We start from the raw sequence: 25,552 nt of genomic DNA on the forward strand, positions 1-25,552 counted from the left end.
TTCAGTGCATCAATGAAGTCATAGAATTTCTCAATACAATCAGCCCATTTTGCACCCATGTTGTACTTTTTAGGTCTCGCCTACGCAGCACGCAAGCGCTGCTTTGCAGTGACCTCTTGAAATCGCTCCGGGCTTTTGTGGAAACTCGTGCATGTTCTGCACTGTTTCCAATGGGCCCTCGTCCATGTGCGGCATTTGCCTTGCAGGAGTGAGCAGTGGCACCATCTGTTAGCAATTATCGCCCCTGCCGCTGCTCGCTCCCATAAGGTAAACGCTGTAGATGGGCTTGTTTACCTCGTTCGAGTAAGATTCTAGTTGCACCCCTCCATCCCGCCTCACCCCACCAGTAATAGTTTGACACTGTCTAGTGCTTTCACTTTCGTTCATGGCCACACTTTAATGAGCCTGGACAATGGCGGCTGCCAGTTTTTCAAACACACCCCAGGCATTTGCCCGCTGTGGGCAAGGTGTGTTGTAGGAAAGCCTCGGCGGTGCGCCCCGGGACGGCGAGGGGCACTGGCTCCTGTTCCTCTGAGCATGGATGAGGCAGGCAGCAGCAGTGCTTCCCCACAGCGGCAAGGAGGAGCGAGGGGGCAGGATCCGGGCGATCACTCTGCAGAAGCAGGAATCCCCAACCTTGCAGCGTAGGGCCGGGCTCAAAGGAACACGCAGCCGCTGCTACGGCAATGCTCTGCCTGCTGCAGGAAGCAAGAGGCGTGCGCTGTTTCAATCAGAGCAGCCACAAACATGGTGAGGGGCTCAAGGCCCGCATGGGTCATAGAGAGCTGTCTGGGGGACACACTAGGCAAAGGGCGATAGAGTGCAACAAGGCCCACGAGGCTCTGATGGTCCAGCGAATCACATGCGCTTCAAATACTCCCTTTAAAGAAGCACCGCACTAGGAAATGCATGGAGAACAAAGTCTCCTGGCGGGTTAGGATGCGATGGAAAATGCGAGCCGGGTTGCTGCACAGGTTACGTGTTCGCTCGCTCACTCCTCACCCTGCTTCGGTGCATCCGAGGCAAGGCCGGTGAAGGGTGGACTCTCGTCCATGTTATACAGTGTTAAGGGGTATGTAAAGGGCACTGCTGCGGAGTCCTGGTGCCAGGCATCAGTTTCAGTTCTACGGTTGTCAGTCACCGCCCTCAGGGTGGTCTCTGGGCAGTGCGTCTGGTGTGAATGATGCAGCGGCCACATCCTGTTGTGGGTCTGCGTGGTGCAGCACCTGTGCACGAAGGTCAGCGTCTATGTTTGGCAGGTCGCCTGCCTGTCATGTGACTGACTCTGTCCAGAGCTACCAGCCCCTTCAGCGGTCCCTATCAGTAAGAAAACAGAAACGTGGGCATAGGTAGACTTATAAACCGTTGTAGATTAGACAGTCAGAAATGAATGGCAGATCATTATCCCCAATGCGTGTCTTCTGGAGTGACTCTACCCCAGCGCCTGTGGTTTGCCCGGCCTAGACCTTCGGGTAGGTCGTGGTCACGTCCAGTGTTGTGCTGTTGCCCTGTGCCTGGTCACCGTGGCCCTCTGCAGCTCTGCACCTGGTCACCGTGGCCCTGTGCAGCCGTTGTCTGTTTCAATGAAAGCTCATCAGCGAAACCGCAGGAGCTTGGTGTACTACTCATTCCTCACACCCTGACAGTGCCCACCGTGACGCACCCGCTCCGGAAGCCAGCCTCTGGCTCACTGCTGCTTCTGCAAGGCTCCTTCCATGCCCCGGCTCTACAGGCTCAAACTGAAGCCGCCCTTGCCTCTGCACGCACGTGCGTTCTCGGCTGTCTTAGGGTTTTAATCATTGGTCATGAGCTTCTGGGCCCAGTCACGAGGATGGCCTAGCGGGAGAGCCTGGAGTTTGGGAAGGCGGACTTCGTTCTACTCGACCAAGTGACCATGGAGGACTTCATGAATAACCTGAGACTCGGGTAAGTGCCCGTGTTAGGTAGGTTCTAGGCAGGACCACTGGACATATGCAATTCTGTGGCCACGGTGGTTTCCTCGTGAGTATGGATTTGTTGCGCTTGCCACATAATCTATCATATGTATATTTTTCTCTTGAGATCACAAAATAATAGTTTCTAGCTCAAACAGATCAAAAGTTAATAAAACCGTTACCACGCATGTTGCCGCGAGGTGGCAGGCCTGTTGGTGCACAATTGCAGAATCTAGATGTTAAACGAATAATCCTGCCGCATAACTCCTCCCCCCCCCCATCCGCCGCTTAATTCCTGTGCACATAGCAATAGGGTTTCTTAAAAGATGCCCTATAATTTTGTGCCACTGAACAAAGGGCTGGGAAAAGAAAGGGCAGAACGGAGGGTTGTGTCCCCAGGAACATGGAGTCATGTTCTGGCACCTCTATACACCTGGCCACTTTGTGCATTGGCCTACTTGCCACCACCGCTGCTTATAGCTTTGTGCACAGTTGGCACACCTTAGCGCTTTCTGCTTTATAAATCACCTGCCTTGCCACCTTGCTCTGATAAATGCTGATGTGAAACTGATGCGAAACCCACCACACTATAAATTGAACTGTTCTTGCCTCTTATTACCAGGCACAAACATTACCCATCTTAATGCTACTCATTCTAAGGACATCAGTAGGATGAAAGGCTGTGTTATCTCTTAAACTCACATGGGTACTCCCAAACTTTCTCTCGGGGGCCAAATTTACAGTGTGGTTTGTGGCCGAGGGCCGCACCTGTGAGGGCAGGGTCATTGAGGGCGGGGCTAGAGTAAAAAACAAAATGTGATCATGAGGTCGAACACAGGTCCCTGCAGCGGACGCATTAGTCCACTGAGCCACCAGACCCAGCATACATACATATCTGTGTGTCTCTGTCTGTGCATCTATGTCTGTCTCTATGTGTCTCTGTATGTGTGTGTGTCTCTGTGTGGGTATCTGTCTCTGTGTGTGTCTGTCTCTGTGTGCGTGTCTCTGTTTCTGTGTGGGTGTCTGTGTGTGTGTCTGTCTCTGTATGTGTGTACCCATCTCTCTCTGTCTGTCTTTCTGTGTGTCTATGTGAGTGTCTCTCTCTGTGTGTCTGTCTGTGTGTGTGTGTGTGTGTGTCTGTATCTGTGTCTGTTTGTCCCTGTCTGTGTGTGTGTGTGTGTGTGTGTCTCTGTGTGTGTGTCTCTGTGTGAGTGTCTCTATCTCTGTGTGCCTCTTTGTGTTGGGTGTCTCTGTGTCTGTGTGTGTGTATCTCTGTCTCTGTCCTTCTGTCTCTGTGGGTGGAATAGAGGCGTTGGGAAAAGACCTCGCTGGCAATACGAAACGGGAAGCTTCCCAAAAGGCCCTTAAAAAGTCAGCTGCAAAAACACTTACAGCTGACTTTTAAAGTGCCTTTTGGGAAGCTTTCTGACTGTGCCATGTGTGAGGTCACAGAGGGGCATTAAACTTAGAAGATGGCTGCAGGAGCATAGGTAGTGAATATGTACGTATGCTGCTGCGGTCAACTTCTGTGTTTACTGTTGGCCTCATTGGAAATGTAAAACAAGCATTGGCATAGCCGATAGGTCTTGCCTTTGGGACCTTATAAGTGTTTAGCCATGCAACAGTTGATGTTGTTGCACCAAGGATATTGTGCTGGATAACTAAACACTTATAAGATCCCAAAGGCGAGACCTATTGGCTATGCCAATGCTTGTTTGTTATGTCAAAGAAAGGTGGTGGCTTTAGTAAGGTGGCCACATCGTAATTGGTCCTCTTGTCACAATACATGATAATTTTGAGCCTGTTGGGGTTCCTGGTTGATGACTAAGGCAGACAGGGTGTGTTGGTTGGGATGCTGCTTGTTCTAGGTCTGGAAGGTAGCTTCTCTGGGCCTTCTGCCCAACCTAAGAAGGCCGCTGCTTTCAGGACCTATTGGGGCCCAGCTGAAAATGACTGTTGCTCAAGGTGTATTGTCCCAATCCAAGATGGCCAACACTGATGTAGTAGTCTGCCCCAGTGGCCCAATTACAGATGGTTGACACTGTTTTGGAAGTCTGCCCCACTTGGCCCAATCCAGGATGGCCAACACTGGCTTTGGAGTCTACTCCAATCAGCCTAAATCAAAATTGTCCCTGTCATACTGTTAAGGGCCTGGTAGGGACCCTACTGGTTCTTAGAGCCAGAGTCGTCTCTGGGGTCTTGTCGCACCTCGCTGGGTGCAGGGCCGAGTTGTTATTGCCACTCTGCTGCCCGAAGCCCACCATGTTCCATGCTTTGTGGATGGGCCTGCTGGGTGCAGTCTAGTTGGCTGTGCTGCGGGGGTTGCTGGCTTGTCGCGTGGAAGCAGGTTTAGCCACCTCGTCGCCAACTGTCGTGTCATGAGGGTATCACCATGAAATGAGGACACAACACTGGTATGTGTCCGCACCTTAAACTGTGTCTGGAGCATCTGATGCACTCCTTCTTCAGCCCTGGTGTGTCCCAGCCTCGCCTTTCGATCTCCTCTGCCACTGGGACATGTCACTTCCCCTTTGTCCCCTGCGCACCAGGTCTTAGAGTGTGACTCTACAGCTGGGTGCTACCAGTACATTACTAAAATGATTTCTAGAACCTGAACCAGTAGTGTATGTCTCTGCAATTTCCTTTTCAAATGCCATGTTTTAGTGTGGTGTGCAGCAAATGAATGCAGCAATACCATGGATTTCTTTTGAAAGGCTTTACATCACATTATACCCATTGAAGTGCATAGGCAAACAAGCTCAAATAATTGATATGGAGTTCATTAAAAAATTAAGGACCAGATTTACGACCCTTACATTTTACAAAGGGCAAACTGCTTTGCTTTGCTACTCGCAATTTGCGGCTGGCAAAATGCAATGTACAACAGTGGCACAGACAATCCTGAGGTACCACAATTTTAGGCAGTGCCGGGTGGCCATGAACTTTTTAAAAACTCTACCGGATCCATTTGTATGCTGTTCTGTTGTCTCATTTTTGTGGGCTTGTCTTAGGAAGAGGAAAAAGGTGGGACGACATTTTAGTACCAACAACTAATTAATTAATTTTAAATTCTGAACAGCTTTTTTCATAAACGTTTTTTATATGAATTTACCTGGATCACTGCAACTGTTTAATTCTTATTTTAAATGTGTATATATTGTGTTGGAATTTTTAGATAACTTGTGCTTTTATGATCCGTTTTAAAGAGATCGAATAAAGCTGTCTGACTGACTGTTAGCGATTCCCAATGGGATCGCAAATTGCATGCCTCATAAATATTCATGAGGCAAGAGCAATTTGCGACCTCATTGGGAATGGCTAGCACTCCCTGGGTTGGTGGCCTGCTGGGGTCAGCAGACAACTATGTCTGTGACTGCTTTTTAAATGAAGCAGTTTTTGTTTTTTAAATGCATCCCGTTTTCCTTAAAGGAAAACGGGATGCATTTAAAAAAGAAAAATGAAACTTTTCAGTTTCACTTTTTAAGGGCAGGCAGTGGTCCCTGGGAAAATATTTTCTCACACACTCACAAAGGGGTTCCCCTATTCCCGTTTGCGAGTGGTTTACCACCTACTTGAAGTAGGTGGTAAACTGCGAGTGTTTTGCGGTCGCAAAACAATAGTTCATGGCAGTGATTCTCGCTATTAGGAAGGGACGCCCCTTCTTAATAGCGAGAGTCGCAAACGCTATTTTGCAAGTCAGTGACTCACAAAATAGCGTTTGTACATGCCATTATCCTTTTGTGCGGTCGCAAATGGGCCAATCTCCTGTTTGCGAGCGCAAGTAAGGGTCGTACATCTGGTCCCAAATGCTTTGTCACATTTGCACAGAACTGATATATATGATTGTGAGATATCGAGGCAAGCGAATGCAGTCTTCTCAAGTTGAAATTGCATGTGCTTTGCTGTACCTATGTTCAAGTGCATTTATACCGGGTCCATTGTTGTGTGACTCTTACAAACTATCCATGCAGCAGCGGGAAACTCAAGGGGGTGCTTAAGAAGCAAGTGGTGGCAAACGTTCCCAAGAACAATGCGGATTATCTTTGATATAATTAATTTTATCTGATTAAGGAAACGTGTTGACAACAGGGCCGTGTTTTTTAATGCAGACTACATTTAAACATCCCATTCAGGAAACCGTAAAAAAAATCCCTCTTCTAATGGTGCATGTAGTTAATTATATTTGTTTGATGTGTATACTACTGAAAAAATCACTTAAATGTGTTGGTTTTGGCCGCGGTCCCAATCTGAACTGCTCAACATGCCTGTAGAAAAAATTGAATTTTGAAAGGAACGTTTTGTTCTAAACAAGCAGGTCCGCGGTTGCTTGCCTGTCTCATTCCTGTTTACGGACTACTCAGCATATTTGCAGTCTTGCCAGGCTCCCTTATAATGGTTGTTCCCGGACGGCCAGGAACAGACGGTAAAGTAAAAGGCCTGGCAAACATGTTCCCATCAGTCCTACGTTGTACTGACCGACCATATGCAGTGAAAAATACTCTCCGAGTCCAGCCTGAATTGGTGACTGTCGACGATTCCCCTTCAGCCCGACAAAGAGTTTTTAGAAAGAAAAAAAAAGTGAAGCCCTAAAACGGATTGGATAAATAGTGATAGGTTTACAGGTAGTTCTAAAATGGAACTAATGAACTCTTGGGGGCACTTCAGAGGCTGTCACAGTGTCCCAGAACGCCGTTTTTAGGTCTCGCCTGACCCAGCGCATGCGCTGGTCTGGCGAGACTTATTGAGAGGGCTCCAAAAAGTGCTACCAGGCCAGCCTAGAGCTACAGTGCATGTGCGCGGGCGCGCGCGCCGTGCTTTACCACGATTACTTTCACTTTCGCGCCCACACGGCCGCTTTGAGGATTGATCGCTATCACTTTCGCGGCGCACGGCCGCTTGGCATTGCCAATAGGTCTCGCTTTTGCAACCTTATAAGTATTTAGTTATGCAACTGTTGCATGGCTAAACACTTAGAAGGTCCCAAAGGCGAGACCTATTGGCTATGCCAATGCTTGTTAATAGTAGTGAACAGGGCCGGACTGGGAACCAAAACTGGCCCTGGCAAAGTGCTCGGCCGCCCCTCTCCCCCCCTCGCGGGGGTGGGGGGGGGGGGGGGATGGTTGGGGGTGCCACCGACCTCTTTGCCAGGGCCGGTTTTCGGCCGATTTTGTTACAGGGCCGATTCTGCAGGCCCTATAACAAAAACGGCCCTAGGGGCCCAAAACCGGCCCCCACCCATGCAGCGCACCGGGGGATTGCCCGGTGCCCGCTACGGCGAGTCCGGCCCAGGTAGTGAATTATAAATGTGCCTATGGGGAAAATTGTACAAATATACTGGATGCACAGCAGGCAAAACCATTGATGCCACAGAATAAACAGCACCTATATGGTACACAGTGAAAGAACCAAGGTGCTCACAATGTACCTCTGTGGACTGACCCTTAGTGATTTCCAAGACGCTTAAACATTTACCCCTCCTGTTACCTCCAGCAAGTCGCACACAGTGGGTTTTCCGGAGAGGTTTTTGGTGCCCTCGCCCCCTTAAACCACCACTCTGCAAACGCACCTCTTGGTGCACTACTAATTGGGGTATGAAGTCTCCTTGGCTCTTGAGGGTCCTTGGGGGCCAACTAACCCACCTATTACCCTTCCATGGGCCATTTTGGGCCCCATCTCCCAGGGCCTGACACCTTTTACAAAAAATGTAATTAAAAAAAGGGAAGGGGGCAGCTCGGCCCCCCTCCCCGGATGAATTCGGCCCAGAGACTCCATCTCCTGGGGCCTGGCCTTTATTTACTTTTTTTTAATAATAGAATGAAAGGGGGCACTGAGCTGCCCCCTTCCCGAGACTGATTTTGACCCCAGGAACCCTATTCCCGGGAAACAGGGCTGTATATATATACATTTTTTTTTTTATAGAGCATCTAAATGCCCCAGGGACCCCATCCTCCTGGGCCGAGGAATAAAATAAAGAGAGGGGGGGCATAGCCTCCCTCACTGACCTTACTTAGGCCCCAGGGACCCCCAAGCCCCAGGGCCAAAATGTGCAGAAAACTGGGAGAGTGACCATGCACCCCCCTCCCTGAGCCTCCAAATGCCCTGTTGGTCCCATCCTTCAGGGCTGTTACTTTAATTAAAAGGGAGGGTGGCTGCATGGTTGCCTTGCTGAGCCTTTAAAGGGGAGCCCATTCCTTACTTACTGTGTCCCAGGGAGTTCACCCCAGGACATAGAAGTTTCATTGCCGGCTGGGAGCAGACTTGTGTTCTGTTTCCCTGCCTGCACTAATGTGGGCAGGGAAACACAGCAACATATTGCTCCCACCCAAAGAGAGCATGCAAAGAGCAGCTGGTCCCTCCAGGTGGGAGTAATGTTGGGCCACCGGGACACAGTAGTTTATCTGCCCACACATACCTCGGCAGTGAAACATGTAATTCCTTTCATCTGGTGGGAGAATTTGTAAATCTCCAACCAAACGGGAACAAACACTAGTTCTGCTCCCAGTCGGCGGGAGCTTTCAGATGCTCCCGCCAACTGGTAATAGGCTTGTTCTCTGTTTCACTGCCTGTACTAATGTGGGCAGGACAACAGAACAACATATTGCAACCACCTGGAGAGAGCATGCAAAAAGCAGCTGCTCCCTCCGGACGGGAGCAATAACTGCTCCCACACCATGTGGGAAGCAGGTGGGGCCTCAGGGGCCCTGGAATTCCACTGAGGTTTCTAGCGCAATGCTTGGTTGGTCTTCGGGGTGGCCCTATTATTAATGGAGTCCCAGGTCCATGGGGTTCCAGGGGGCAAAATAGACTCGCCTTTGTGCCATGCACTGTGTCATTTGTGATGTTATAAGTGTTGTCATAATTGCTATGATTTCACATGGTATAAGTGATGTAATATGCAAGGGTATAACCAGTGCATGGAGAATCCGCAAGTTTTATATAGTAAAGATAGTGTGGCGAGTAAGGCGACAACACTGTGTACAGAGGTGTGCAACGTATAGTAATTTGAAGGTGGTGCATAAATTACAAATATAAGTTGTAGCTATAATTTTAGAATTTCTAATGTTTGTGTAGTTTAATGTTGGTTAGTATAAAAAAAAATATGTTTCCGTAACTATAACTAAGCTTTAACCTTTGTTTTTTTTTCTTTTAATTAGAATTTAATATGTTTAAAACATAAATTGAGATAATGTGAGGAATGAAAAGCATATTTGTATTTAAAAAATGAGGATATTTAATTGAATTTTAAAGTACCAATAGTTATAAATGTTATTCTTTTTTTGTCAATTACACATTAACTTATATAGCTTTCCTTCAGTCATCACAATGTGTTTGCTTTGTGCTCTAAACTAGGAGTATTGGGCTGTGGTTATAGCCCATTTATTTTTGCTTTATAGCAGAAAGCATGGTCACTCTGGTTGCTGGCTATTTTTATGTTTCCGGGCTATTGTTTGGCTATTTTTGTAGGCCAGTGGAAAATGGTTTCACTTTTATATATACACCAAGATCCAGGCAGAACAGCTGCTTCCTACAATCCACATGATTCACCCAGTTCCAAGACTTAGCAGTGCACAGGCCACAACTTATCGCTAAGGGGGTAAATCAGAGTTTGGAGGATACAGGCTTCTATCAAACACAAATCATGATTCTCCTTCCCCCAGGCTGGCTGTGCTCCACAACCTCTTTGGCGGGGGTGGTGAACCTTCAGTTTTATGCCATCAGAGGAAACCATTGACCCGGCTACCCTTCCACCACTGGTCCACCATATCATAGTTGTGATTACTTGGCACTGCTATTGATTGGTGACTGTTTCTGAATTTTCATGGCTGGGTCTGCCATGTGAGGTATAGTGATCCTGGGCAGAGAAAAAAATCAGTGGTCCCAAAGCTCAGAGAGAAAACTCCTGTTTCTATGAAGCAAACTTCCAGTTTTATGTGAGGCCAAACTGAGAGAGTTTGCTTGTATGGACAAATAAGCATATGCCAATTAATTTGCCCCACAAGCTGTTCAAAATTTTTAAGTGTTTTTTCAACATTTGCAAAGGTCTATGGATAGCTTCACTTTGCGACTTGCTAAGAAAAATCATGACTTTTGGGTTAATCTAAGCCAACTTTACATACAACAAGCCCTCATTACAAGCTAGATCGTAATATGTTATCTGAGCAGGAACGCCTGTTTGCGCCAGAATTGGAGTTGCAAGACATGTGATAATACAGCATGAGGTACTACAGTGGATTAAACCGGGAACAAATCCACCAGATCAAAGTGGTGAAATTTGTCCCAGCAAAAAGACCCAGAACTGGGGAATGTCATGTAAAATAAGTGCAGTAATAGCAATACCCTCATATTATTCCTCGTTATATAGAACATTCCACAGGTCTGGAGAGATTACTCATAAACCGGCAGTATGACTAGCATTGAGTGTGGTAATACCAGACCACAATTACCATGGTAGTCAGAATTGAAAATGTTAATGTTTTATGCAACTTTATCAAGTAAGAAAAAAATGGGACCTTCACAAAACATAGCAAAAAAGCGCCCTTAGTTTTGAGATTGTAGAATGCAAAATAATGTTTCCCTATGTTAAATAAGCAACTAAAAGAAAAGAACGTGACGTACAGAGCATAAAAAAGCGTTGGAAGCGTCCTCCTTGTCAATTATTAACTGTACTCTCCAATTCAAATGATAAAAGCTTTCCAAGGAATAATGTTTTAGAGGCGTGCCCTGTGAATTTTGCCTAGCAATATTTGCATAAGCATATATATATATTATATTCGAAGATGAACATGTGTAACAACGCACGTCAGAATTATTCAAGGCACTCCTAACCAAAGCAGTTATCGGGAACCTAACACAAAAGAACCCATTGTCTGCCAGCTTGTAAAAACCATGAAAGCTATGGGTTTTCAGCATGTTGTGGTCCTGAATGAATTCACTCCCTAGCTCAAAAGCAAGACTTTTTACTTAAATCTATCAGGCAAAAGTGTTTACTTTTCAGTCTCTTCTCTTTCAGAAGACATCAAATGTATTCTTTTTTCCCAGGGATGTGTATGCTTCCACCTCGCTCCATCACCACTAGCTGCTATCCTATGGAGACTACAGTGTCCAGGTCACCCAGTGCTTGTCAAGCTTTTAACATCTTTCTGAAGCCTTGTGCTATCGGTCTCCGCCACTGTCGTGGCAGAGTAAGTTTGGGGTCTTTTGGTGGTCAATCTGAGCTGAGTGCTTTGACCTCAAATGCCATCTGTTGCTGATAGTGGATGGTTTAAAGTGGTCCATTAACACAGGGTTTCTATCTAATTTGTTATGTATTTAAACCTATAAACCATACAGCCTTGGAGTTAGGAGCAAACCTTGAACGTGGGAAGAGACCTTGACATGAGATGTGAATTTTCGGAGCACTAAGAAATAAATGTTAAACACTATATTAAAGAGAGCTTGAGCTATCAACTGCGTGCCTTAATATCAGATGGAACAGTTTTGCGCGATTTGAAATGTTTTAATGCTGTGTGTTTCTTGTGTCATTCCACCATGATTACAGAAGTTGCGCTTTTTAATTCTTTCTTTTCTTGTGTATGCCTGCCGTTTTTCACCGTTTATCAAGGAACAGGTGGTCCCTACGTACAAGAATGCATCTAACAATACACATAGAAATTCAATGAGGTCTATGGCACTATACTGGCGAGATGCAAATAATAAAAGTGGGACACATGCGACAACATACAAGAGAACATTACAAGGGAAATGCATGAAAACTCAGGCATTTAGAGCGACGTGACAACTGCCAATGTTAATAAAAACATGTCTCAATTTCTGGTACCAATGCTATTGTGCTTAAGAATCAGTAATACGCAATAGTCAAAGTACTTGGTGTGGACGACGTTTCGATCTCCTTACAAGAGATAGGGATCATCATCAGGACTTAATTTATGCCTGAAAGTATCAATTTGTCTTGTCTAAAAGCAATGGAGCTGGCCTGTGGCTTCTTGATAGGAAAGGAAGTATGATAGGATATAGCAACAATGGCCGCAATCTAGTGATGCCAGGAGTTAGTGCACGTAGAGCTTGCGGAATTATTCAAGGCGAAAGCGCATCCATGTTAGGAAGACGGAGCCAACCAGTGAAGGCATGCCACAGCGATACTGGGCGATAAAGGAAAGAAGCAGCGCAACCGCGTGGATGTGCGAGTGCTCACAGTAGCTTCCCTGCGATGGGACGTGGAAGATGCACTGAATGCGCGTTGTGGGCCAGAGTATCCTTACCCATAGGCCCTTGTATATTTTTGGGTTCCCTTGTCCTTGAAAACATGCTGTTTTTAACGGTCAATTGGGTAAACTGCTTTTGTATCAGAATGTTTTTCGGTCATCAACCACAATGTTAAAGTTCCGTGCTTGGCAGGAAGATTTTTTGCATTCGTAGCAATACAAAGTTCAAGCAAGATACATTTGTTTGCTTGGATGTTTTTTCTTGAGGGCACTCAAATTGATATTATAAGTCATTTAGCCATTGTATTCTCTTTTTTTTTTTTTTTTAACAAAATACTGATTTAAGCACCAGTAAAACTATTAAGATCAATCGCAAAATCAGCGTAATTACACAAAATGTAAATATGGCATTTAGTGCTATATTTTAGTGCAAAAAACATCCTCATGTCCACTTTGGAGTCAAGGACACATTTTTGTTCTATGAAAATTTCTGCTGGGTGTGAATTGGTAACACAAGAAGTAAAATACCCATAAGTCACTGACCCCCCCCCCCCCCCCCGCCCCCTTGGGATTTTTTCTTTTTTTTAGGAGTTACAGTATACATTTAAGTCTATCTCATTATGCTCTCCCCTTGATCTGATTCCCCCTGCAGTCTAGGTTTACTGCAAACTCTACAAAATATCAGCAATAAATATACTGAATTGGTAACCATACCAGATGTGTGAAAAAAGGTGATGGTTGTTCGCTTGCTGAAAAAGGCTAGAGCAGGCCCATCCTGTGTGAGCAATTATCATCCTATGTTTGTTGCATCGCGGACCGTGGTTCGGCCCACGATGCTCCCCTCTCCCCATCGGGCGGCGGCCTGCTGTTACTGTTTTGGCATCGCGGGTGCATCCCACGACGCCTACTACTTTTGGGACTTCTGCGGCGGTCCGTTGTATAATTTCCTTGCATAGTAGGAATGCTGCAGCTTCAAGTTTGGGACTGCGGCGTCCTGTAATACACTTGTGGGGCACTATTTACTTACCTCTCCACTTGCTGTGAAATCATTCCTTGCTGCTCTTCCCTTGCCTTGGGGCCATCTTGTAGCCTGTTCTTCTTCCCATGCTTCCACAGTCTTGGTCCCAGAAGGCCTTGGGGGGGGTTTGTTCTACCACCCTAAGATGGTGACGTTTTCTATTCTGTTCTTCACTCCTTTTCCTATCCAAGATGGTGAGGGCTTAATTCCTGTTCTATCACTTCATGTTCACAAGTATATAAGGGGCTGAACCTTTCCTTACTTTGCGTTGCAACACTCCTTGCTCCTGTTGGTGTTTGCTCGCTCCTGTTGATGACTGTGCTCTCGTTTGGTGTACCTTTCCTCCCGTTGGTGCACCTTTGTTTCCCTCTGGCAGATCATGTTCCAGTTTGGGTTTCCGTGGAGCCATCAGCTCTTTTTTGGAATTCTGTTTTCTATTTCCGTCTCCTCATTAGGTATCTCTTCTTTATCCACCTTCTGCAGAGGTTTTTCCCTACCGGGATTTTTCCTCCTGGAACTCCTTCGAGAAGGCACAGTCTGCTTAGGTTTTTTATTGCCTGCAACACCGTGGCTACCAGAAAGGGCCGCCCATACCTCGGATAGATACCTAACCTTCAAAAACTGAAGTCGAGAACCGTTCCAGCACACTAAGGGCCCAATTAAGATCTCGTTAGGAACGGAAACCGAATCGTACCCAGTTCCGAGCAACCGATTACGTTGCCTGGAAAACCATTTGGGCTGTCCGAATTGGTTCCGAAAAGCATTCGTACAGGTCGAGCCTTTCAGGGCTGATTTGTACAGCTCAATGGACTCGTTTTCTTAGCGAGCGAGTACGGTGACCAATTTGGACAGCCGTTCTGAATCGTTTCCCTGGAACAAATTGGCTGTCGGAATCGGTCTTTGGGTGCCCGTAGCAGGCCCCCCTTCACCCGGAGCCCTCAGAAATCGGGCATGTGCGGGTACCCAAGAGACCACCCTTTCCAACCATGCACAGTGTGACAGGCACCATGGAGTGCCTGCCACAAGGTGCAAGGTTTTCCCCAACCACCCCTTTCGTCAGTGGGACCCTGTGTGTGTTCTCGTTCTAAACACAGGCTCCCATTAAAGTCAATGGGAGTCTGACCAAATTGTATCCGGAAGCATCCGTATGCATCCAAATTGCTCGGTCGGAGACCCTAATCCAAGTTGTCAGGAAAGCATTCTGGAGTCGATTCGGTAGGAATGCTTTCCAAACAGGATCGTAATCTGCCCCTAAAACAGGTAAAAAAGATTCCATACTTGACAATGTTGCTCTTACTCTTTCCATTGAAAATCTTAGGAAAAACTTAAATAAACAGCTGTCTGTTTTATTGGAAATCATTAAGGTCTTTGACGAGGGACAATCAATTGTTTGCCCGTCACATCGGAATGAAACTGTTTTGATCTCAGTCTTAGACTGGTATCTAGATTGCTGGACGTTGGCATCCAGGCCTTGGTCTTAAAATAGTTTGAGTCCTACCTGAGCACTCGAGGCCAGGTAGCACGTTTTCCTCTCTGTTGCTCTCAGTTTAAGGCATTACATTAGGGTATTTACCAGAGCTCCTTGATAAAACTGACACTTATCAATGGGTGTGTGTGACTTCTGCTCAAGTTAATTAGCTCATTTTGGTTTAATTTTATGAGCTATGCTGTTGGCTCAAATTTTAAGTTCATCGTGAATACTGACACGACCCCATGGGGACATTCCTGAACTGCATGTTGACCCCGGCCCCAGTGTCTGGCGGAGAACTTATTGAAGTTCAAATCTGAAAAGACAAAGGTTCTAGTTTTGAGTCTCCATCTCTCCTGGCCTCCTACTGAGAATTTTTGGCCACCATCTTTAGGAGTAGCACCATTACCAGTGGCTGTAGTGAAAATGTTGCCTTTTATTTTTTTTTTAAATCTGTTTTTATTGTTTTAAAGAATACAATAACATTCTTTGGCAAGTGACACAGTAGGCGAGCATAGATGTAATAGCATAAGCAAGGGAGCACCCCGCTACAGAACCCCCACCCACTGCGTCAGGACTTGCAATCAGTCTTGTGCACGAGCACCGCCCTCAGTGGAGCCAACCACAGTTTCTTTGACAGTCTCGTAGTAGTCTCACCAGGAGTAACAGTGTTAACCGTACCTCAGCTGGGTTCCGTGGCTATGCGCGGGTGCTACCCGCCTCGTTCAGATAGTGAAGAACAGACAAAATACCCGCCAGGCCTAAAGATGATACAGAACAAAACCTTAACGATGGCAGCATAAACTGTACATGCAGTCCCAATACCCCCCCAGTTGTCGTCTAGTCCCCCTGCCCCTCCCCACCCCCCCCCCAGGAATCCCCATGTGTGTGTGTGCGTGCGCCCCGGCTGTGGTCAGCACTATGCAAGTGTGGGCGTCGCGGCTCCAAGGGAGGCAGGAATTAGCCGGGGTATGTCAGCACGGCAGGGGGGCATCCCCCGATCCACCCCCACCTGCGTCAGCGCCGTCGGCCGCCCCCTGCAACCCCGCATCGCCCTCCGCACCCAGGTGGCGGAGCTTCCCCAGCAGCTGCTTCCAGTGGTCCGCCATGGGTTCCCTCCGCAGGCCCAATGTTTCCTCCCTCTGGATGGCGGTCCCCTCAGCCCCGGCCCATGCCTGAAACGAGGCGATCCAAGCCTGCACGCGCGGCGGGTCCTGCGCTTTCCATCGTTTCGTGATGAGTCGTGCCGCTACCACCAGCCCCAGGTCGATGAACCGCGACGTCACCTTATCCTTGCGCGGTCGTTTAAAGTGGTGCAATATGTGTTCGGGCCAGTCGAGCGGGATGCTGCGACCCACACTCTCTAGTAGCAGCCCACTGACCGATCTCCAGTAAACACCCAACCGTGGGCAGCTCCACAGCATGTGCAGGAAACCCGCCCCCGGCTCACCACACCTAGGGCACACTGCGTCTGTGCGGTGAAAGTACCGATTGATTAACTCCGGCGTGAGGTAAGCTCTGTGCACAATAAATACCTGGATTTGGCGGAATCTCAGGTTTCGGGGTATACGCACCGGGCCTTTGAGTATCCTTTCCCACTCCTTGTCCTCTAGCGGTCTACCCAGATCCAGATCCCACTTAGCGCGGAGGCGGTCCAGGCTGACGGACGACAGCTCCCTCAGTGAGGCTGCGAACCAGCGTATCAAGTGCCCTCCTCTCCCCATAACATGCAAGTATTGCATGGTCAGATGTAGGGCGGGTTCCGAGGTCATATCTCCCCACTGGGCAGTCATGCTCGCCATCAGCGAGCGGTGTGTCAGAAACCCCCCGGGCGGGAGCCCGTCCTCCGATACCAGGGTCTCGTACGGTACGAGTTCACCCTCCCGATAGAGGTCTCCCAATGTGCGCACATCGGCCCCCCACCAGCCTGCCAGCATGTGGGCCGTGAGTACCCCTCCCCCACCAGGGGAGCCCTCAAGCGGTATCGCCGGCGCGAACGGGATAACAGCACGCGTGAGGAACAAGGCCCTCCGGAAACACCTGTGTGCCACTTCCAGTAGGAGTGGCAGCGGGCGCGCGACCCTGTGGAGGGGATGGAAGAACCTGGTTAATTGTTCCAGTGTGTAGGGTGCCAGCTCCGAGGCCGTGTCATCCCTGCCCTTATCGGCGAGCCAACGGGCCACCCATTGCAGTTGAGCAGCCAGGTAGTAGTGCTCAAAGCAAGGGGCGGCCAAACCACCTCGGTCTGTTGGTAAATACAACTTCGCGAGCGCCAGCCTGTGCCGGGCACTACCCCAGACAAAGTCCCGCAGCAGCTGGCTAAGCTTGCCAAAAAATGCGGGGGAGATGTACATCGGGAGATTGGCAAAGTAATACAGGAGGCGGGGGAGCATGACCATTTTGGCCAGCGCCACTCTGCCCGTGATCGTCAGGGGGAGTGCACCCCAGAAGCGTATCTGCGACCTGAGCGCCGTGACCGCCCTCCCCAGGTTCCCATCGAAGAGGTCGGCCGGGCAGCGGTAGATTTGGATCCCCAGGTAGCGGAAGGTGTCTGCCTTCCATTGTACCAGCGTGCCATCCAGGCAGTATCGCGGGTCTTCAATACCGGCGCTAAAGGCATACAGGCATGATTTGGCTGCGTTCACACGTAGCCCCGAGATGGCGGCGAACGTCCTTAGCAGCCGCGGTAGCTCCTCCGGGACACGCCCCACATCTTGTACATAGACTAGCAGGTCGTCGGCATAGAGCGACACGTGGTGGACTGCGTCCCCCAACTGTAAGCCATCTCCCAGTGTCGCCCGCAGAGCCACAGCTAGGGGCTCAATCGCCAGGGCGAACAGGAGCGGGGAGAGCGGGCACCCCTGTCGTGTGCCCCGGCCCACCGGTATCGCCTCCGAGACGTGGGGGCCCAGACGGACGCGGACCGTGGGCCGCCTGTATAACAGGTCGACCATCTGCAGGAATTCCCGGTCCAACCCATATCGCAGCAGCACCTCGGCTAAATAACCCCACTCTAGACTGTCAAACGCCTTCTCTAAGTCCAAGATAAGGCACCCCGCCCTGGGCCAACTGTGCACTGCCTCAGTTGCTACCCTGAAATATCGCCGGATGTTCAGGGACGTTGACCGTGCCGGGACAAAGCCATTTTGGTCAGTGTGCACCAGGTGGGGGACCACCGGCGCCAGCCGCTCCGCCAGCACTTTGGCGAGGATTTTGTAATCCACATTCAGCATCGCTAAGGGTCGGTAGGAGCCTAGCTCCGTGTGGTCCCTGTCGGGCTTGGGTAGGGAGACCAGGAACGCCTCCCGCATAGAAGGAGGGAGCGACCCTATCTCCAGTGCTGTGTTATAGAGCTCTCTCAGCAGCGGCGCCAGGGACTCGCGGTACGCTTTGTAATATTCCGCGGGCAGGCCGTCCGGCCCCGGCGTCCTCCCCGATGCCATCGATTGGATCGCCTCCCCTATTTCCTCCAGAGAGAGAGGTCCGGCGAGGTCCCTATTTTGCGCCGCCGTGACCGCCGGGAGCTGGATAGAGGCCAGAAAGTCCCCAAGAAGCTGCGGGGGACCAGTTCCCTTCGCTGTGTACAGCTGCCTGTAGTGGGCAGTGAAGGCCTGGTGTATTTCATGCTGTGTGTGGACTAGCGTGCCATCCGCTCTGCGGATCGAACCGATAGGGGCACGCCGGTCCTCCTGACGTATGAGCCAGGCCAGAAAATGTTGCCTTTTATTATGATCAAAAACGAATGACATAGTGCACTCCTTATTTCTCCAATTTTATCCTTTTCGCTTTAATTTCAACCTGTTTGCGTGCAAAGCCCGGTATCGTGAACTGCCCAAATCACGTGCCAACAAAATCACTTGAGTCAATGGGGCGTGATAACGTCCCAGTCCGGACGCACAGCATTGCTTTGTACATAACAATAATGCCAGAGTAATTTCATTTCATCGAATTTTATTCCAAGTTAATCCACTGTATACGCTTATAATTCTTGTTAATCCGTCACATGAAGACATATGGATACCTTTTGGAATAAAATTCGATGAAATGAAATTACTCTGGCATTATTGTTATGTACAAAGCAATGCTGTGCGTCCGGACTGGGACGTTATCACGCCCCATTGACTCAAGTGATTTTGTGATTCGTTTTTGATGATGTATTACCCTACTGCCTACCCGACGAGTAGCACCCACGAATAACAGATAATGAAAGAACACAAATTACATTTTCACATGGCAGACCTTTACAACATCGTTTCTCAAAAGTTGATCTGAAGAAATTACGTCTTTAAAGCGAGAAGGATCATCATCAGTTGGACATATTTTTAATTACATGTTGTGTCAGGTTGCGTAGTACAAATCAGCAAAGAAAGCAATTTACCAAAAATTAATTTACATACTGTGATATCAACTTTTACATGACATTCATGGGTGGGCGGGGGATTCAATGTTTAATTGTTTAAATGGCTGAGACGGGGTTCATCATTTGGAGTAATGTGTAACACGTAGTTTGAACAACAGACTGTTAGACCTGGCATCATTGGCATGAGTCTCTCCTCCATTTTTTTACTGTTTGCCTCCTCTGTTTACGATGTTTTTGCTGGTTTATTGCTTTGGGCACTGTGCCACTGCTGATCAGTGCCACAGTGCAAGTGCTCCCTATGTTAAATTGTTACATTGATTGGTGTTACCATGATTGGCTTGGTTGACTTACTGTTCAGTCCCTAGTCTAGTGCACTGAGTGTGCCAAGGGCGTGTAAGTTAACTGCTGCTGGTGGGCTTGCAGCACTGGTTGTGCCACCCACAGAAGCAGCGTGCAAAATGTGTCTCAGGCCTGCCACCGCGGCGCCTGCGTGCAGTCCCTGACTGCCATGTCGACTTGGTAAGGAAACCTACTTACCAGTCTCTAAACCTTCCCTTTGCCACATTTCAGACACCTCTATGGTAGGCCCTAGGGCAGGGTGCATTGTTGGTAAAAGGTAGGTCATGCCCTGATGTGTGTGGCATGACCTAATAGTGAATTACAGCCATTTTCGTTTTTCACTATTGAAGGGCTACCTGCCTCCAATAGGCCAGACTGGGCAGACTGATTATTAACTCCATTATAATCTATCTGACTCAGGGAGCCTGGTAGCAAGTCGAGTTTAGTATCCCTGAACTCAGAATTTAATAACACACCCTTTAGGATGGATGGTTTTTAAATTCTATGTTTGAAAATAGCACTTTTAGAAAGTGGCTATTTTCTTGTCCAACTATCTACCGGTCTCTGCTGGTTTGGTGTGTGTGTCAGGGGCTGGGTGGCTCCAGAGGTCTGAGTGAGTCAGTGTGGGGTGAATGGGACGTTTACACATAGAGTGAGGGAAGAGTAGCCTGCCCTGCCTGACACAATACTGGCTCTGCCTCCTGCTGGGCGACTGATAGCCCTGCTCCTGCCAGTGACAATACTGGCTCCGCCTCCTGCTGGGCGGCTGAGGACTCTGCCCTGCTCAGTGAATAGGCCAGGTGCCTCTGCCTGGCAACACCCACAACAAACCTGAGATGGTGGGAATCTCCCTGCTTGGACAAAGGGAACAAAGGGAAAACGGGGTATAAGAGAAGGACCCCTGAACCAAGAACTCAGATCACTTCTGACAAGAAAACCTGTACCAAGGACAAGAAGCCTGCTGATCTAAGGACTTGCCTCCCCTTTCTGCCAGAGTGCTGTTTTGCTGTGGAGGAACCTGAAAGCTGCTTCTTTATTTTTGCCAAGGAACAAGGAGAGAGGAACTTGGTGTGTACTCTCTGAACACTTGCTAGGAAATCTCCAAGGACTGGAAGAGTGCCAGTCTCCTGTTGAAGTCACAGGGCCAAAGGACTTCACCATCTACTGAATTGCTGAATTGCTGGAAAGTGTTGTTTCCAGTACCCAAGGGAAAATCTGCAGTCTCGACGCCAGCAGCAACGCCAGTGAGCAGTGGGTATCGGCCCCGGCTCCAAGTGACCCCGTCTCGACGCCGGTATCGACGCCAGTGAGGAGTGAGTATCGGCTCTACCTCCAAGCGACCCCGTCCCGACGCCGCTGCTGATCGCATCGACTCGACGCCCTACTCGACGCCGTGAGCGCTGCTCCGGCCCGACATCCCTCGACGCCGCTGCGGATTGACCCGACTCCGAGGCACGATCGACGCCGACCTCGACGCCGACATCTCGACGCCGTGGATCATCGTTTTCTTCGTTTCTCAAGGTACTGTACTTGTGGGGTCTGTTGCAACTCCAGGCTCGACGTAGCGCTCCTCGCGGTCGACGCCGAACCTTGGGAATCTTGTAGACTCGACGTCGTGTGACTCCTGTGGGGGTTACATTGTTGCCAAAGAACTGTGCTCAGAAGAATACTTTGCTAAAGAACTATTTGCCAAGAAGAAACCTTACTTGAACTAATATTTTTCCTTCCCAAGAGTATTTATTAAGACTGTGGTATATTTTTGTCGTTATTTGGTCTTGTGCTAAGCCTTATATAAAAATACTATTTTTATAATAACTTCTGTGTCGTGTCCATCTGTAGTGTATTCACTTTATTACTGTATGTGGTCATAAATGCTTAACACACTGCCTCTGAGATAAGCCTGTCTGCTCTGCCAAGCTACCAAGGGGGTAGCAGGGGTTATCTGAGTGTGTAATCCCCTTTCCCTGACTAGAGTTGGTTGGTCCCTATTTGTCAGAAGTGTATACCTCTGCCAACTAGAGACCGCCGGTTCTAACATTGGTGGTCAGCGGTGAGGATTGAACTTTGCATTTATGACTCATGTGCAGTGATTAGTGTGCGCTACATAGGGAAAGCAGACCATAACGCAGCCACATTCTGTTTTGGTAGGATTGCCTATTTTTGTTCTCCACTTTCCTGGAGCTTATTTTTTTTAAACACTGCCAGTTTTGACCATGGAGAATGCCGGAGCTGCTACACCTGTGGAGATTGTTGTGGGGGAATTTGATAAGGAGAAGATAGATTCCTACAAGCTAAAGGATCTAAGAGGATTTTGCAAGCAGTTTAAAGTTCCTACCACAGGTCTCAAATTGAGAGGCGACTTCCTCAAAGCGCTGAAGGCCTGGTTAGAGGCCAGAGATCCCTCTGACCCGGTGGTGGTACCGGAAGAGGAAGAAGAAGAGGAAGAGGAAGAGCCCACAGGTGGGCCAGTGTCATCTCCAGGCAGCAGTGTTTCCTCTAAGAGCCTTTCTCCTGAAGAGTTGGAAGACAGGGAGAAGGAGAGGGAATACAAGTTAGAGATGGCAAAACTTAAGTTAGGAGGGCAGTTGGAATTAGAGAATGCAAGAAGCAAGAGGGAAGCTGAAATGGAGAGCAAAAGATTAGATTTTGAGAGAGAGAAATTAGCGTTTGAACGTGAGAAGATGGTGAGGGAGATGGAGCTTAAAACTAAAAGTTTAGAGTTGAATCCCTCTGGTGGCAGCACTCCATCTGTGCCTGCAGAAAGTAGGTTTTATTTTCCTAAAGATGTGATCAAGGATTACAGTAAGAATGAAGATATTAGCCAATGGTTTAAAGCGTATGAGTTAGCATTGTTGGCCCACCGGGTCCCTGAGAAGGATTGGGGAACGGGGTTGTGGAGCCGCTTTACAAACGAGGGGAGAGATACCTTGTTGAGCCTTCCTGCTGAGGATAGGATGTCTTATACTCATATGAAAGATGCTTTAATGCTGAGATATGGCTTAACCCCAGAAAAGTACAGACAAACCTTTAGAGAATGTAAGAAGTTGCCTGGTACTACGTGGGTTGAATATGTGTCTTTTTTCTGCAGAACCATGGATGGTTGGATAAAGGGTAGCAAGGTTGATAGTTATGATGCTCTTTATGATTTGTTTGCTTGGGAGCACTTGTCTAATAACTGTTTTCCAGAGCTACGCCAGCACCTTGTTGATAGCAAGCTATCTAACCCTAGAAAACTTGCTGAGGAGGCGGACCGCTGGGTCAGTACCAGGGTCCACAAGGGTCCCGTGGGAGACTCAGCCAAAGGTGGGCAGGGTCCCCAGCAGAAGAGTGGGGGGGACAGGGGTAAACAGAGGGAGTTTCAGAAAGGGCCCCAAAGTAATCCCCAAGGGAACCAAGGGAAGGGTTCCCAGCCTCCCCCTGGAAAGAAGCCAGAGGCCCCGACAGGTAAACCTGTTCACAGGGGCCCCATGACCTGCTATGCCTGTAAGCAGGTGGGACACCGTTATTATGATCCCCAGTGTCCCATGAAGGATTCGAATGCACCGCCGCGTGCACCCCCTCGTCAGGTAGCGAGTGTAGCCCTGGGAGGGGAGGAGATGGGTGCCCCCGGTGGGTGGGGTCCCGCAGAAATGTCCCTGGTCTCTTTAGGAGACGTGGAAATGGTCCCTCCAACCCCTCTGCCTAGTAACACTAAGAAATATAGGCAGTGGGTGACCATTAATGGCCATAGGGTGGAAGCTCTCAGAGACACCGGAGCGAGTGTGACAGCTGTCAAGTGTCACTTGGTGTCCAGAGAGCAGGTGGTCCCTCATGCATTCTACCCCGTTGTAGCTGCTGACAACTCACAGAGTAAGTGTGAGGTAGCTCAAGTTCCTTTTGAGTGGGGGGGGGTCTCAGGTACTCTTCAGGTTGCTGTGAGGCCCGCCATGCCTGTTGATTGTCTCTTGGGCAATGATTTGGAGGACTCCCCTTGGGCTAAGGTGGAGAGAAAAGCGCATCTGGAAATGTTGGGTCTGCCTGAGTGGGTGTGTGCGACCACCCGGTCCATGTCAGTCAGTAAGGGTGTTGATGGGGGCCCGGAGCCTGGAAGTATGGCCCAGGTCCCAACCGTGAAGAGAAGAGGCAGGGGGCGCGGGAAACCGTCCCCCATCGTTCCCGCGGTCCAGGAGGGAGCAGACCCTGAGGGGGATGCCCTGGAACCGACAGGAGAACAAGTGGCCGAACTGGGAGACCTGCCCGAGCTGACCCATTGGCAGCAGGATGGTGGTCCCTCCAGGGAGGAATTTTGTGCTGAGCAGAAAGTGTGCCCTTCTCTTGTGGGTATGAGGCAGCAGGCCTCAGCCCAAACGACAGGTGATCAGTCAGGATCACATTGGGTCTACTGGGAGAACGACCTCCTGTATAGCGAGCCTAAGGCTGCTGAGCCTGGGTCAGCCCGTGTGCTGGTGGTACCCCAGCGCTTCAGAGCCTTCCTACTGGGGTTGGCTCATGACGTTCCGTTAGCTGGACATCTGGGGCAGGACAAGACCTATGACAGGCTTGTCACCCATTTTTATTGGCCCCAGATGAGAAGGGATTCAGATATCCATTGTAGGACCTGTCAAACTTGCCAGGCAAGTGGGAAAAGTGGGCGGAAGCAGAAGGCTCCCCTCCAACCTTTTCCCGTCGTCAGTACCCCCTTTGAGCGAGTGGGAATTGACATTGTGGGGCCACTGGACCCCAAGACAGCCATGGGCAACAGGTTTATCCTGGTCTTGGTGGACCATGCCACCCGGTACCCGGAAGCCATCCCTCTCCGAACAGTGACGGCCCCCGTGGTGGGACGGGCACTGATGGGTGTTTTCTCCCGCATGGGGTTCCCCAGAGAGGTGGTGTCAGACCGGGGCACCAACTTCATTTCGAATTATATGAAGTCTCTGTGGAAGGAGTGTGGGGTAACCTACAAGTTTACCACTCCTTACCACCCTCAAGGTAATGGGCTGGTTGAGAGATTCAACCGGACCCTAAAAGGCATGATCATGGGTCTTGAAGAACCGATGAGGCGTAAATGGGACGTCCTCTTGCCATGCCTGCTGTTTGCTTACCGTGAGGTGCCACAGAAGTCTCTAGGGTTCAGCCCCTTTGAGCTTTTGTATGGTCACCCGGTAAGAGGACCTTTGAGTCTGGTCAAAGAAGGCTGGGAGCAATCTCCCAGGAAACCTCCCCAGGATGTATATAGTTACATGCTGGCCTTCAGGAACCAGACTCGGCGCTTCAGAGATCTTGCTCAGGCAAATCTGGAGGCCAGCCAGGAAGAGATGAAGCGGTGGTACGATCAGAATGCCACTCTGGTTGAGCTTCAACCTGGTCAGAAAGTTTGGGTCATGGCCCCTGTGGAACCTTGTGCGCTCAAGGACAGGTGGACTGGACCATTTGAGGTTGTGGAGAAGAAGAGCGATGTCACCTACTTGGTGGACTTGAAATCTCCCAGGAACCCCTTAAGGGTCCTGCATGTCAACCGGTTAAAGCCCCACTTAGAAAGGTCCGAAGTGGGCATGCTCCTTGCCACAGATGCTGGGATGGAGGAGGAGAGTGAGCCTCTTCCTGACCTCCTGTGTGCAAAAGAAAAAGATGGGTCAGTGGATGGTGTTGTCCTCTCTGACACACTGACCCCCGAGCAGCAGCAAGATTGTCGCCATCTGTTGGTACAATTCCCTGATCTGTTCTCCTTAATCCCTGGTGTCACTCAGTGGTGTGTCCACGATGTGGACACTGGGGACAGCACTCCTGTGAGGCACAAGGCCTACAGGGTGACTGAAAAGGTCAGAGCATATATCAAGGAGGAGGTCTCCAAGATGTTTGCCTTAGGGGTGGTTGAGTCCTCTAGCAGTCCTTGGGCCAGCCCAGTGGTCTTGGTCCCAAAGGCTGCCGCGCCTGGTGCTTCACCAGAACTTCGGTTCTGTGTGGATTACCGAGGACTCAATTCGGTCACCAAGACTGACGCGCACCCCATCCCCAGAGCTGATGAGCTCATCGATCGGTTGGGGGCTGCCCGGTACCTTAGTACGTTTGATCTAACGTCTGGGTACTGGCAGATCGCCTTGACTGATGGGGCAAAAGAGAGGTCTGCATTCTCCACACCAGATGGGCACTACCAGTTCCGTGTGATGCCCTTTGGGATGAAGAATGCCCCTGCCACATTCCAGAGGTTGGTTAACCAGGTATTGGCCGGGCTGGAAGATTTCAGCGCCG

At 49.3% G+C, this 25,552-nt stretch overlaps 1 protein-coding gene across 4 annotated transcripts in view; it reads left to right on the forward strand.

Annotated features, from left to right (window-relative positions):
• LOC146867161 (polyunsaturated fatty acid 5-lipoxygenase-like) overlaps positions 1-25,552 on the forward strand; it is a 1,030,548-nt gene that overhangs the window by 399,507 nt on the left and 605,489 nt on the right. The gene's annotated exons all lie outside the window — the stretch shown is intronic.

The sequence above is a fragment of the Triturus cristatus genome, chromosome 1_2 (genome assembly GCF_964204655.1).
Source record: "Triturus cristatus chromosome 1_2, aTriCri1.1, whole genome shotgun sequence".
Taxonomy (NCBI): Eukaryota; Metazoa; Chordata; class Amphibia; order Caudata; family Salamandridae; genus Triturus; species Triturus cristatus.